Here is a 14695-nt window from a genome sequence, read left to right on the forward strand (position 1 = left end):
TTACAATATCTGTAAAAGAAAGAATAAGAGTTAACATCTTCTATGGCCAGAGTTATATTGATACCAGTCAAGAAAACCTTTTCCTGTCCCTTAATTACCCTCAAGTCTCTGATTCAACATTGGAGGGGCCCAGTGAGTATTAGAAAGAAGGAATAAAATCTCAAGCTAGGACAATACTAAAGTCAACCATGTTCCCTGCTTTTTCATCGCAAATATCCACCAAGACTGGAGACAAGTGAAGGTAAGGCAGAATCTCTAACATTGAATCCAGCATCAAGTGTAGGACTGTATATTTAGTTATTGAATTAAGTGTGTATTATGATTCAAAGTGACTGAAGGGCTTCTCAGTCTATAAGAGTGATCAGAAAAATGATAAGATTTCATCCCAGCAATGGGGAAAGACAAGGCCCACCGAGTAGTAACTTGGGGTGAAAGTAATTGCTTTCTAATTATATCCTATGTATCTCATTTGTTCAATGGTTGCCTTGCATATTTACAGATTAATTTCCTTGCTGTGCAATTCACATGATCTCTTACCAGAGGTTGGCTAACTGCAGTCACTGACAAGATCTTGCCTGTCACTTGTGGTTGTGAAGAGTAGGAGAGCATGCTACCCAAAAATGTGAATGTTGAAGACATGCCCTTCAAAAATATGCACTTTGATGTAATTATTATTTTGAACAACAGGCATTTAAAAACCAGTAAATGCAGGAAGAAGCTTTCTCTCAACTCCTCTTATTTATCAAGGGTAAATCCTCCACAAGAAATTCTGCTGTCATAGATCTCCTCCCCAGGACTTTCATCAACCAGGGAAGATTGTTTTTATCCCAGGAGAAGAGACTAGAACTTGATATCATACCCAGACAAATTTATCACAAACTACCATACCTTTCATCTATTTGTCAAAGGGACCATTCATCTTTTAAAAAAAAAAATGCACTGCTGGTGGGAATGCAGACGGGTGCAGTCACTGTGGAGAATAGTATGGAGTTTCCTCAAAAAACTAAAAATGGAACTCCAATATGACCCAGTGATCCCACTTCTAGGACTATATCCCAAGAAACTAGAAACACCAATTAGAAAGGATATATGTACCCCTATGTTCATAGCAACACAATTTATAATAGTTAACATTTGGAAACAGCCCAAGCAGATGAGTGGATTAAAAAACTGTGGTACATCTCCACAATGAAATACTATGCTGCATTCAAAAAGAAGGAATTCTTACCATTTTCAACAGCATGGATAGAACTGGAGAGCATCATGCTAAGCAAAATAAGCCAGTCAGAGAAAGATAAATATCACATGATCTCACTCATTTGTGGAATATAATGACCAACATAAACCGATGAACAAAAACAGATCCAGAGACAGAGAAGCATCGATCAGACCATCATACTTCAGAGGGAAGGTAGGGGAGGGTGGGGATAAGGGGAAGAGATCAACCCAAGGTCTTGTATGCATGCATATAAGCCTAACCAATGGACACAGACACCAGGGTAGTAAGGACATGAGTGGGGGGTGAGGAGCAATGGGGGGGATAATAACACATATAGAATACCTTCATCAATAAAGAAAAAAATGAATAATATATGCCATGAATCCAAAAATAAAGTATTTAAGATTAATTCATTACGTATGTATTAAGCACCAAATGTGTGAGGTATTATGCAAGACACTTTTCTATATACTGTGATCAGTAACTTTTAAATAAATCAGAATATGCAGCATTTCAGGTAGTTTATAAACTAACAAAAGAGAACACATGTAGCCACCCAGTGTTAGAACAAATTGTGCCTTATGTATGTTGTGAGAAATTGGATGGCCACATAGTATAAGGACAAGCATACTTTTCCATAGCCTTTATCCTGGGGCAGGTTGTAGGGGTAAGGTGGGTGCATCCCTAGGATATTTGGGGCTCCTGTCTATATAATCTATTTGATTCAATATCTAATCTAATAAAAGACAAAAAAGGTAATTAACCTACCTCTGCTTCCTTCCCATTGGCTAATCAGGGCGATATGCAAATTAACTGCCAAGAAAGATGGCAGTTAACCTCCAACAAAGATGGCAGTTAATTTGCATAGGTAGGCACAATGATGGGAGGCGAAAGGGGAAGGACGGAAGAAGCCGCCTGCCACTGAGGGAACCCAGGTGGCAGCCAAGAGCCGGAGAACCGGGCCACCTTTGTGATCGGAGAAGCCGGGCCACCTTTGCCGGCTTCTGTGATTGGAGAACTGGGCCACCTTTGCCAGCCCTGGGCCAGTAATCAGAGAAGCCGGATGTTCGCCTCTTCCCTGCCCCGCCTGGCTTCTCAGATCACTGATCACCAGTGATCAGAGAACACCCAGAGACGGGGCCAGAGGCCGGGCTGCATTGCTGCCTGGGGCACATGATCCGGTGCCCGGAGGCAATGCAGCCAGGCCCCAGAAGGAGACCCAGAAGGAGACCCAGGGGCCCCAGCTCCGTGGTGCAGCCCCGGCCCCAGAAGGAGACCCAGGGGCCTCATAAGAGGAGAGTCTCCGTGGTCAGATGGCTCTGTGTCGGGACAGGAATAAAGACGGAGGTGACTCAGATGCCTGGCCGAGGCATTAGACCAGCGAGCAGGGCCTTTCAGCCAGGACTCGGGGTGGGGGTGGGGGTGGGCCGAGGGAGGCAAGCGGAAAATAGAGAACTACAACTCCCAGGCCATGCAATCAGATGGGGCCTGTCATTTTGCACTTGAAGAGGCTTGCAAGGTTGGAAGTTCTGCACCAGGAGCCAGGGAGAAATGGAGATGGAGCAGAGAGAGGGGTCCATGGCAGCCGTGGGCTTTGAGGAGTTCTCAGCACCTCCCGGCTTGGAGCTGGTGCTGCCTCCGCTGTTCGGTGGTCACATCCTGGAGATCGAGCTTGAGACCGAAGTAGTGGAGTTCCTGTCTGGGGGTCTGGGCAGCTCCAGCCTCCAGGAGCGAGATGAAGAGGAGGAGGCAGCCCAAGGCCGGCAGCGGTGCCAACGGGAACTCAACTGTAGGAAGTACCAGGCGCTGGGTTGGCGCTGCAGGGAGATTGAGCAGATGAACGAGCGGGTCCTGAACAGGCTCCATCAGATACAGAGGATAACACAGAGACTCCAGCAGGAGCAGAGGTTCCTCATGAGGGTGCTGGACTCCTACTGCGACGACAACCGGGCCAGCCAGTTCACCATCTTACTGGAGGACGAGGGCAGCCAGGACACAGACGCTCCCACCCCAGGCAACGCTGAGAACGAGCCTCTGGAGAAAGAGGGGCTGTCCCCACCCAGGAGGACACCAGCGCCCACAGAAGCCAGCAGCCCTGCCCCTGGCGAGGGGCCCAGCGGGTGGAAGAGGTGGCGAGTGCCACGGGAAGGGTGCCGGGCAGGAGTCCCGCTGACTCTGGAGCTGGCCCCCGTGCAGATAAAGGTGGAGGAAGACTTTGGCTTCAAAGTGGTCGAAGCTCTGGACTCAAGTTGGGTTTCTTGGGGGCCAGACAAGCTGCTGCCCTACCCCACCCTAGCCAGCTCCCCCTTTAACTGACCCCCCAATAAACAGACCCCTTGCTCTCCTCGGCAAAAATAAAAAAAGAAAAAAAGAGCTTATAAAGGCATGCTTATAGGATCAAATAGTATAAATATAGATGTAACAGGACAATAAAAAGAGAACCTGGCTATGATGATCACCTGAACGCTGCCTCTGTGTCATTCCTTCTTCGCCGACTCTGTCCACACCTTTGGGAACCGCTGGACCTGCTGGGGCTGGACCCCAACATTCCTCCTCTTATAAGGACTTCAGTGAGATGGGCTAAGGGTCCCACTGGAACTGCCTCAATTTAATGTAATCCCCTCTTTAAAGATCTTATCTCTATAGACAGGTACATTCTGAGGTTCTGGGGTTTAGGATTTTAACATACATTTTGTTGATTACCCAAATCAGCCCTTAACAAGCAGCATGTTTCAGAAAAGTAGATTCCTACAGGGTTATTTACCAAACATTCAGAAGTATTTTTAAAAGCTAAGCCCCTCGCCCACTGCGCGGGCCCCTCCCGGTGAAGAGCAAAGGCCTGGGTTCCAGGCGCCGGAGGAAAACTGGTGCCAGCAGCCAGGGGAAGGGGCCCCAGATTTTGAGAGGGCACAGGCGGGGCTGAGGTACTCACCCGAGTGCACAAATTTTTGTGCACTGGGCCTCTAATTGTATTATAAAATTAAAAATTCATGAGCATGTGGGAGTTATAATTTAGGGATGAAGGTTTACAATATTGGGAAGAGAAGATGAGCTTGGGTATTTGCTTATTGTCCAGTTAGTATATGTGAAGTTCGTTCCAGTCTAGGACCCCCTTTTTTCTTGTCCTTCATTGTCAAATGTACCACTTCTGGCTAATTTTATATCTCCTATTATGAGAAACAGGTAGCAATGCTTTCATTACTTATAAAGCCATGGATTTCTGAAATCTCTTTGTATTGAAACAAAATAGAATTTCCTTCCTCTGTAATCCCCTAATACTATTAAACTAACACTGGTTATATTGTTATTCATCCAATGTCCTCCATGAATACTGGCTTCTAAAGAGAACTTAAGGTTGTACTGTATTTTGTTGGTATTGACCAAATGCAGATCTTACTGAGTGTTCAGTAAAGTGTGAATGATTATTTATTATGCGGTCATGTTAAATTTACCATTTGGAATTTTATAGCATAAAAATAAAGCAACACATATTTCCCCCCCCCAAAATAATCCCACTTGATCATGGTGTATGATCTTTCTAATGTAATGCTGGATTCAATTTGCTAGAATTTTGGCATCTATGTTCATCAGGAATATTGGCCTGTAATTCTTTCTTTATAGTGTCTTTATCTGGTTTGGGTATTAAGGTAATGCTGGCTTCATAGAAAGAGCTTGGAAGTGGGCCTTCCTCTTGAATTTTTTGAAATAGCCTGAGGAGGATAGGTTTTAGTTCTTTGAATGTTTGATAAAACTCCCCTGTAAAGCCATCCAGACCAGGACTTTTATTTACTGGGAGATTTTGATTACTGCTTCAATTTCATTAGTAGTTATCAGCCTGTTCCCTTTTTTTATTCTTCTTGATTGAATTTTGGAAGATTGTATTTTTCTAAATATATGTCCATTTCATCTCAGCGATTCTCAACCTGTGGGTCGCGACCCCTTTGAGGGTCGAATGACCCTTTCACAAGGGTCACCTAAGACCATTGGAAAACACGTATATAATTACATATTGTTTCTGTGATTAATCACTATGATTTAATTATCTTCAATTTGTAACAATGAAAATACATCCTGCTTATCAGATATTTACATTACGATTCATAACAGTAGCAAAATTACAGTTATGAAGTACAACAAAAATAATTTTATGGCTGGGGGTCACCACAACATGAGGAACTGTATTAAAGGGTTGTGGCATTAGGAAGGTTGAGAACCACTAATTTCATCTAAATTGTCCAGTTTGTTGGAGTAGAGTGGCTCATGTATTTTTTTTTTTTTTTTTTTTTTTTTTTTTACAATTCTTTGTATTTCTGTGGGATCTGTTGTTACTTCAGCTCTTTCATTTCTGATTATGTTTATTTGGCTCCTCTCTCTTGTTTCTTGGTGAGCCTGGTTAGAGGTTCATCAATTTTTTTAAATTAAATCTTTATTATTCAGATTATTACAGTTGTTCCTCTTTTTCCCCCCCATAGCTCCCCTCCACCCGGTTCCCACCCTACCCTCTGCCCTTACCCCCTTACCTCCCCCCACTGTCCTCAACCATAGGTGTACGATTTTTGTCCAGTCTCTTACCCTACTCCCCACACCCCTTTCCCCCTGAAAATTGTCAGTCCACTCACTTTCTATGCCCCTGATTCTATTATATTCATCAGTTTATTCTGTTCATCAGATTATTTATTCACTTGATTTTTTAGATTCACTTGTTGATAGATATGTATTTGTTGGTCATAATTTTTATCTTTACCTTTTTCTTCTTCTTCCTCATCTTAAAGGATACCTTTCAGCATTTCATATAATACTGGTTTGGTGGTGATGAACTCCTTTAGCTTTTTCTTATCTGTGAAGCTCTTTATCTGACCTTCAATTCTGAATGATAGCTTTGCTGGATAAAGTAATCTTGGTTGTAGGTTCTTGCTATTCATCACTTTGAATATTTCTTGCCACTCGATTCTGGCCTGCATAGTTTCTATTGAGAAATCAGCTGACAGTCGTATGGGTACGCCCTTGTAGGTAACTGACTATTTTTCTCTTGCTGCTTTTAAGATTCTCTCTTTGTCTTTTGCTCTTGGCATTTTAATTATGATGTGTCTTGGTGTGGTCCTCTTTGGATTCCTTTTGTTTGGGGTTCTCTACACTTCCTGGACTTGTAAGTCTATTTCTTTCACCAGGTAGGGGAAGTTTTCTGTCATTATTTCTTCAAATAGGTTTTCAATATCTTGCTCTCTCTCTTTTCCCGGCACCCCTATATTTCGGATGTTGGTACACTTGAAGTTGTCACAAAGACTCCTTGCACTATCTTCATATTTTTGTATCCTTTTTTCCTTTTGTTTTTCTGGTTGGGTGTTTTTTGCTTCTCTGTATTTCAAATCTTTGACTTGATTCTTGGGATCCTCTAGTCTGCTGTTGGATCTCTGTATAATATTCTTTATTTCAGTCAGTGTATGCTTAATTTCTAGTTGGTCCTTTTTCATATCCTCGAGAGTCTCACTAGATTTATGTAGGGTCTCACTAAATTTATTGGTGGTTTCTAGAAGATTATTGAATAACCTTACAACCATGGTTTTGAACTCTATATCTAATAGTTTGCTTTCCTCCATTTCTTTCATTTGTGACCTGTTTTTTTGTCTCCTCATTTTGGCTGCTTCCCTGTGTTGATAGAGTGGCTTTGTGTGCTAGGTGTCCTATAGGGCCCAGTGGCTCAGCTTCCCCAATTACCTGAGGTGGACACTCTTGGTGCACCCCTTTGTGGGCTGTGTGTACAGTCTTGTTGTAGTTAAGCCTTGATTGCTGTTGGTATCACTGGGAGAAATTGACCTCCAGGCCAATTGGCTGTGAGAATCAGCTGTGTCTACTGTGGGAGAACTTCTGTGCTGAAGACACCCTTATGAGGCAAGACTTGTTTCAGTGGAGCTTTGGTGCTCACTGAGTCTGCCCCCTGAGTATGTCCCTTATGTATCTGAAGAGTTGTAATCTGGATGGTTCCACTCTGACCACTGGGTACACTGGCTCTTGGATCTCTAAGGAGGTGCTAACTTAGCCTCTGCCTGAGGCTACCCAGCAGGAGCTATGGAGAGATCTGCAGATTCCTCTTCTTTGTTTGGGGTTTGCAGGTGCCCAGATGAGGCCCAGCTGTGAAGCAATGCAAGCTGCTGTGGGGCCTTGGGCCTTCTCTTGGAATTTCTGGGTCTCTCTGACCCAGCTGCAATGTGTTAGGTAATTTTAGATTGCAAAGGGCCAGGTCATTCATATGCAAAAGCCTCTGTGCACAGCTTGGGTGGGGTGGGGTCTTGGGGAATCAACAGGATGGAGCAAACAGCTATGGCTGATCCTCAGCCCTGCCCTAAGAGGCCCTCAGACTCAGTGTTCCTCGGTAATCACTGTAAGCACCTCGGAGAGAAAGCCACCCTCGAGTTCCGCCCAATGCCAGACAGTCCAGTTTCTCCCCGTATGAGTCTGGGTCCCCAGAGACTCACCCGGAAATGGAGTTCAGAGCAGTCAGGAGCTTGAGACTCCCTTCTGATTGAAAAAGACAACCATGTCCTCAGTTGCCAGCCCTTTCAGCATGCGCCTCCGTACCTCTGCACTTTACTTGCACACCTCCTCTGAGTCTCAGTGTGCTTTTCTCTTTCCTTCTAGTTGTAGAATTTCCACTCAGCCAGCCTTCCTGTGGTTCTGGATGATGTCTGTTTTATCTTTTAGTTATATTTTTGAAGTTACTGTGCAAGGCAGCAATTTCTGGTGTTTACCTATGCCACCAGCTTGGTTTCTCCAAGGTTCATCAATCTTGTTTATCCTTTCAAAGAACCAGCTCTTGGTTTCATTGATCTTTTGTATTTTTTTTCAGTCTCTATGTCATTTATTTCCACTCTGATCTTCATTATCTCCTTCCTTCTGCTCACTCTCTGCTTTTCTTGTTGCTCTCTTTCTAATTCCTTAAGTTGTGGGGTTAGATAGTTTATTTCCATTTTTTCTTATTTTTTTGAGGTAGGCTAGTAGAGCTATAAAATTCCCTCTCGGGACTGCTTTCACTATGTTCCATACATTTTGGATTGTTGTGTTTTCATTGTCATTGTTACCAGGGTGCTAATTATTTCTTCTTTGGTCTCTTAGGTAATGCAGTCATTGTTTAATAACATGCTATTTAGGCTTGAAGTGTTTAATTTTTTTCATTGTCTTTATTATAGTTGATTTCTAATTTTATGCCATTGTGATCTGAGAAGATGCTTGATTTGATTTCTATCTTCTTGAATTTGAATAGACTTTGCCTGTGTCCCAATATGTGCTGTATGTTTGAACATGTCCAGTGTACACTTGAGAAAAATGTGTATTCTCAGTTTTTGTGGTGAAATGTTCTGAAGATGTCAATTCCATCTGATTTAGTGAGTCATTTAGGATTGCTGTTTCTTTGATGACTTTTTGTTTAGAGGATTTATCCAGTGGTGTCAATGAGGTTTTAAAGTCCCCTACTATGATTGTATTACTGTCGATCTGACCTCTAATATCTTCCAGAACTTTTGTATATATTTGGGTTCTCCAGTATTGGGTGCCTACATGTTTACCAGAGTTATACCCTCTTGTTGAATTGTTATTTTTAGTATTATGTAGTGGCCCTCCTTATCTCTTGATATGGCCCGCACTTTGAGGTTTATTTTGTCAGGTATAAGTATTGCTACCCCAGCTTTGTTTTCGTTTCCATTTGCCTAAAAAAATATTTTTCCATCCGTTCACTATCAGTTTGTGTGAGTCCTTTGTTCTGAGGTGAGACTTTTGTACCTAGCAATAATATGGGTCATATTTTCTTATCCATTCAGCTACCCTATGTCTTTTCATGAGAGCATTTAATTCATTTACATTTAATGTATTATTGATATGTACTTGTTTGTAGCCATATTTATTCTTTATGCCTGTGTTCCTTCCTCCCTTTCTATTTCTTCTCTTTACAGCAGTCCCTTTAGCATGTCTTGCATTGCTGGCTTGGTGGTAATAAATCCTCTAAGCCCTTTTCATCTGTGCAGCTCCTGATTTCCCCTTCAATTTTGAATGATAGCCTTGCTGGGTATAGCATTCTTGGATTTATTCCATTGCTTTGCATCACTTTGTATATTTCATTTTATTTCCTCCTGGTTTGATGTGTTTCTGTTGAGAAATCAGTTGATATTCTAATGGGAAATCCCTTGTAGGTAACTTTCTGTATCTCTCTGGCAGCCTTTAAGATTCTTACTTTGTCATTGGTTTGCCAATTTAATTATGATGTGTCTTGGTTTTGGTCTTTTGGGTTTTTCTAGTTCAGGACTCTGTGTGCTTCTCTGACTTGTGTGATTTTTTTCTTTCCAACATCAGGAAAGTTTTCTGTTATTATTTCCTCAAAGAGGTTTTCTATTCCTTGTTTCATTTTTTCTCCTCTGGCACCCCTATTATGTGGGTGTTGTTTCATTTCTTGTTATCCCAAAGCTCCCTTAGGCTCTCCTCCTGCTTTTTAAGTTGTTTTTTTTTTTTCCAGTTGCTGCTCTGCTTGGCCTTTTTTTCTACCTTGTCTTCTAGCTCACTGATACGGTCCTCAGCTTCTTCAAGTCTACTATTGATACTTTCCATTTTGTCCTTTATTGTGGCTATGTCATTCTTCATTTCTTCTTGGTTCTTCTTAATTTCCTCCTGATTCTTACACAGGTTTTTGAATTTGTCTTTGATCCTTTTCAGCATCCTTATAATCATTGCTCTGAATTCTTTTTCTGACATATTGCTTGCCTCAATTTTTTTAAATCTTAAAACCAACTTTAATCAGGAAGACTTCTTCACAGACAAATTAGTGGTTTGATATATAAATCCTATGTATATCACAGTATCCTTCCCTCCCCCACTTTTTTTGGTCATGGAAGACTTAATTATATAACTTTTCATTTGTGAAGACCCAAAGTCTTCCCTAAAATGTAAAGTGAAAACACTCTTAGAAAAATATCAGGGCCAGGTGGAGGGGGGGAAATCAGGGGAAATGGAAGACATCTATAATACTGTCAACAACAACAACAACAACAACAAAAAGACAAAAAGCCACTGGTGTAGCTCAGTATCTGAGTGTTAACCTACAAACCAGGAGGTCATGGTTTGATTTCTGGTCAGGGAACATGCTTGGGTTTCAGGCTCAATCCCCAGTAGGAGGTGTGCAGGATGCAACCAATCAATGATTCTCTCTCATCATTGATGTTTCTATTTCTCTCATTCTCCCTTCCTCTCTGAAATCAATAACAATCTATCTTTTTAAAAAAAGACAGAAAAATATCAGTTTGATAAGAAATAAATTAGTCTATTTTTGACAAATTTTGTTAGTTTCTGACTACACTTCATTTCAGTATAATCATTACTCAGAAGGCAATCAAGTTTTGTTTGTTTGTTTGTTTTTTAGAAAGGGCAAAGTAAATTTTAAATCAGCATCATAATTCTACCCCTAATTATAAACCCAATAAATATTGAAGTAGAGGGCATCAAGATTAACAGAATTTCAGTTACAACATCTGGAGGAAAAAAATTTCAAAAATGTATAAAAATATTAAATTAAAGCTAGACATTTGCTCTAGAACATTTTATTATATTTTTATCTTAAAAGGATGAATAACTAAACTTCATCCGAAATGCTATTAAAACTTGTTCATTTGCTCAAAGTTGTTCATATTAATGAAACATCGATTAACATTCTCTAAGTTAACTTTCACAAAATGGAATCACTGCCTCTGATTTAACTTTGAGAGGGCCAATCCAAGTACCACACTATTTCTGTCCATAAACACAAATAAAAATCACTACCAATGCAAATAAGGAAATAAATACATGGTTATTTATGTCTCAGGTTCTACAACATAGTATATTATGATTCAACTCTCCTACAGTAAATTCCCATTTCCCCCCCCCTAGAGTAGATTAATAGAAATGTGAATTTCCAAAATTTCAGGTAATGTAGTAACTAATTATTTTAACACCAGTTACTATCATGTGACAGGCTGTAAAACCCAAATGTTTTCTCTGTCATTTAGCAAAGAAAGGATAAGGAAGAATGCTCTGCTACTCCATCCTGGACCTAGTTTCTGATTGAATGCATCCAAATGCATTCAATGTATCCAAACTATCAGTTCACTTTATTCAGCCTCACCCCAACTAACTCTTTTTGCATCAAGAGATGAGTTTCTGCCCTGACTGGTGTCTCAGTGGTTAGAGTTGGCCTGGGCCCCACAGGGTCTTGGATTCGATTCCTGATTGAGGGCACGTTTGATAATCCTAATTTTCCAGAAAACTCTGACTTTTCTGTTTTCACACAATTTTAATACATTTTAAATAAAAGAAAATGCTATAATGCTTAAAATAATTATAAAGATTAGATTACTTTAGTATTATCGAAGATTTCAAGTGATCTACAAATACATGGAAAAACAGCAATAAACTTAGATTTTAAACCCAATTCCTTAACTATTTGGTATAGTATAATCTTGCTTTGATCACCAGTCAGAACAAAAAGGTGAGCAAAGGCCATACATAAAACATGCATTTTTGAGGAAAGAGAATGGCACCTGAAGGTTTCTTGGGAGCTGGCCCAGGCATGTTTATATCTATTACCTGTAAGAATTGTCAAATTTAGCATATCACAGTTATTCATAAAGAATTGAGACTCTTGGTTATCACTGACTTTAGCAGAAGTACATTTGTATATTCCTCCCTTGTAATCACATAGTCATTCAAGTATAGGCAATGAGTGTGCCCACAAGCAGAAAAAGTTTTATAAACATTCTATGATAAAAAAAGAGAGCATCACAATCCAGCTTTACCAGTTTCTAAAATACTTCTTCTTTTACCCACCCATTACTTTGTGTATCTCTGAAACATCTGAAAAATACTTTTCTGTGACTTACTAGGCTGTAGGGAACGAACACTTTTAGATACATTACAATGATACCTAACAGAATTTGGCATCTTTCTTCCATTAACATTAACTGAATGTCTCAACTGGATCTTAAAAGAAGGTTAGCAATTTTCAGTTTTTGGGCCTCTTTGAGGTTTTGGATGTTCTGTATCAGCTTGTCCTTTTGCATTTCTATTTTTGGATTTCTTCCTCTGTCCATTTAGCAATTTGTCTGGAGGAGAGGGCGTAGAATGTAAATGATATTCATCTGGGGATCCTTTCTGTCGGTTTGGCTTCATTTGTTCTTTGTCCACCTCTTTTTGAATCTGTAGTGCTAATAACCTGTCCTGTTCTTGCTTATGTCTCTCAAAAAGTAGATATTCCAAATCTAACAGTTTTTGAGTAAAGCTGGTTTCTGTTTCATCTTGGTCTGAGGAAGATTCAGAGGACATTTTCCTTCTTTTTGCAGAAAAGGATGGATCCCTGACTGCTTCAAAAGAAGACTCCTGATTTTTTCTTTTGCAAATACCTTCTTCACTGATCAGTAGGCAAGACTCTTCATTTTCTGTCTCAACTGTGTTATTTTCAATTATCTGGGTCATATATGATAGAGCACACCCACTCTCTGTTTCGCCACAAGGCTTAACTGCAGCTTCTCTAGGGTAAGGTACTCTGGCTTCAGGTCTCTCAGGATTTATGGCACATAATTCTTTATCATGATTGTTTGGTCTCATTTTGACTTCTCCTTCAAGGCACCATTCTGTATCACTGGCACATAACTGAGGCATAGGTGACTCTGTTGAAGACTTTGCACCTTGTTCTTGAATTTCAAGGCATATTTGCAGAGAAAGTGTTGGCATATCTTCCTCCACTTCTGTGTCTTGCCACATAGGGCTCTTTACATTGCTGCTATCAGTTTCCTTGGACATGGACTTTTGTTTGCCTTCTTGTACAACTTCAGACTGTGATGCTGACCCAAATTGAGATTTAGGTGATAAATACTTCTGAATATCTCCAGTATTTGTTTATTTATTTTTACTTTTCTTTTGCAACTTGCTTGTGACTGGATCAGATTTTCTGGAATTCATGGGAGAAGCCAAGACTTTTTTATCACAGAAGTTGTTAATATTAATGCTTAGCTTTCTTGCCAGTTCTTCATCACTTTTTAGCTGTTCTTCCATCTCTCTCCTCCTTTTGCTGCCTGTCTCTTTTCTTCTTCCTCCTTCTCTGCCAATAATTTCTATATGTACTCTTCACTGGCTTTGTTTTCTTCTTCCTCACTGGCCCGTCACTCTGCCTCCACCTTGCTTATCTCCTCTTTATATTCTCTTCTCAATTCTCCAGGTTTACTTAACAGGTAAACTGGCTGATAGTCATCAATGGTGTCTTCTAATTCTTGCCCAGAGGCTCTAAGCTTTCATTCCTTTGGATAGTGATTCTGAATTATCTCCCACAGTTCCTTATTGATGAGAGAATTTCTTCGAGTATGATACCAGGTCCACGAAGAGACCCAAAGACAGAAGGGACACCATATGTTCGCCTTCTTCACAGTCGACTAGAAGCATGCATTACAGAGAGTGTGGATACAAGGCAGTGTTACCGGCTCTATGAAGATTTCCATGCAGATCCCGCATTGGTATTCTGACAAGGAAGGGATGGCATCTTGAGGTACAGCCATTTTAATATGCAGGTGAGGATGCTCCTGCCGCCGCCAAGGAGCAGCCTCACAGCCACCATTCCGGAAAGGACCCTGCTTTTGCGGGGACTTCTGGCTCTGCTGGAGCAGGACTTCCGTTTTACCATCGCTGTGGGGTCAGCGCACGAACCCCCACATCCCAGCTTTCTGGCATCTGGGGTGCTCGGAGGCCACCTCTCCCCTCTCTAGAGGCAGCCAAATAGCTACATCCTTATGGTGGTCTGCTTGCCTCAATTTTATTTACTTCCTTTTCTGGTGATTCCTCCTTTTCTTTCATTTGGGGGTTGTTTCTTTGTCTCCCAATTTTCTGTTCCTTTTGGTTGTTTCTATGTATTAAATGAAACTTCAATGACACCCAGATTTTTTGAGTTTATCTTATATAGTAGATTTTTTTGTGGGACCCAGTGGTACAGTCTCTGAGGTCTTCTGGGATGGTTATTCTAGGGATGTCACATACTTGGAATATTTGGGTTCTCTTGGTTTAGTTGGGTCTTGAGTGTTATTGTCCTGTTCAGAGATGGAGTCTCCTCTCAGGGTGTCTGGTTATGTGGTTTACTCTCTTTCACATTGATCAAACAGTACAAAATACAACTCAATAGAACATGACACAAAAGGAACAAAACATAAATATACTCATGACACTGATAACCCAATAAACATGGCCACCAGAGAAAAGATAATAGAAGAGAAAAGAGAGAGCAAAAATGATATTGAGAAAAGAAAAAAAAAGGTAAGAGAAAAAATTAAAAAGCAGAAAATAGGAAGACAGTGACCAGCAAGAAGGTAGGGAGGTAGAGAGTGTGAAAGCGTGAGGGAGTGATAGAGGAGTGTGTGGACGTGTGTGGTGTGTGTGTATGAGCTAAGGACAGTTAGATTCTGCAGGTCTTCTAAGGGG

General features: G+C 40.8%; 2 pseudogenes; one reads left to right on the forward strand and one right to left on the reverse strand.

Annotated features, from left to right (window-relative positions):
- Positions 1-2770: 2770 nt before the first annotated feature.
- Positions 2771-3535, forward strand: LOC139002044 (TCF3 fusion partner pseudogene; annotated as a pseudogene).
- An 8529-nt stretch (positions 3536-12064) lies between these two features.
- On the reverse strand, positions 12065-13907 carry LOC139002045 (E3 ubiquitin-protein ligase RNF168 pseudogene; annotated as a pseudogene).
- Between the last annotated feature and the right edge of the window lie 788 nt (positions 13908-14695).

The sequence above is a fragment of the Myotis yumanensis genome, unplaced genomic scaffold, assembly GCF_028538775.1.
Source record: "Myotis yumanensis isolate MYYU_CA2020_CCGP unplaced genomic scaffold, mMyoYum1.0.hap1 SCAF_2, whole genome shotgun sequence".
Classification (NCBI taxonomy): domain Eukaryota; kingdom Metazoa; phylum Chordata; class Mammalia; order Chiroptera; family Vespertilionidae; genus Myotis; species Myotis yumanensis.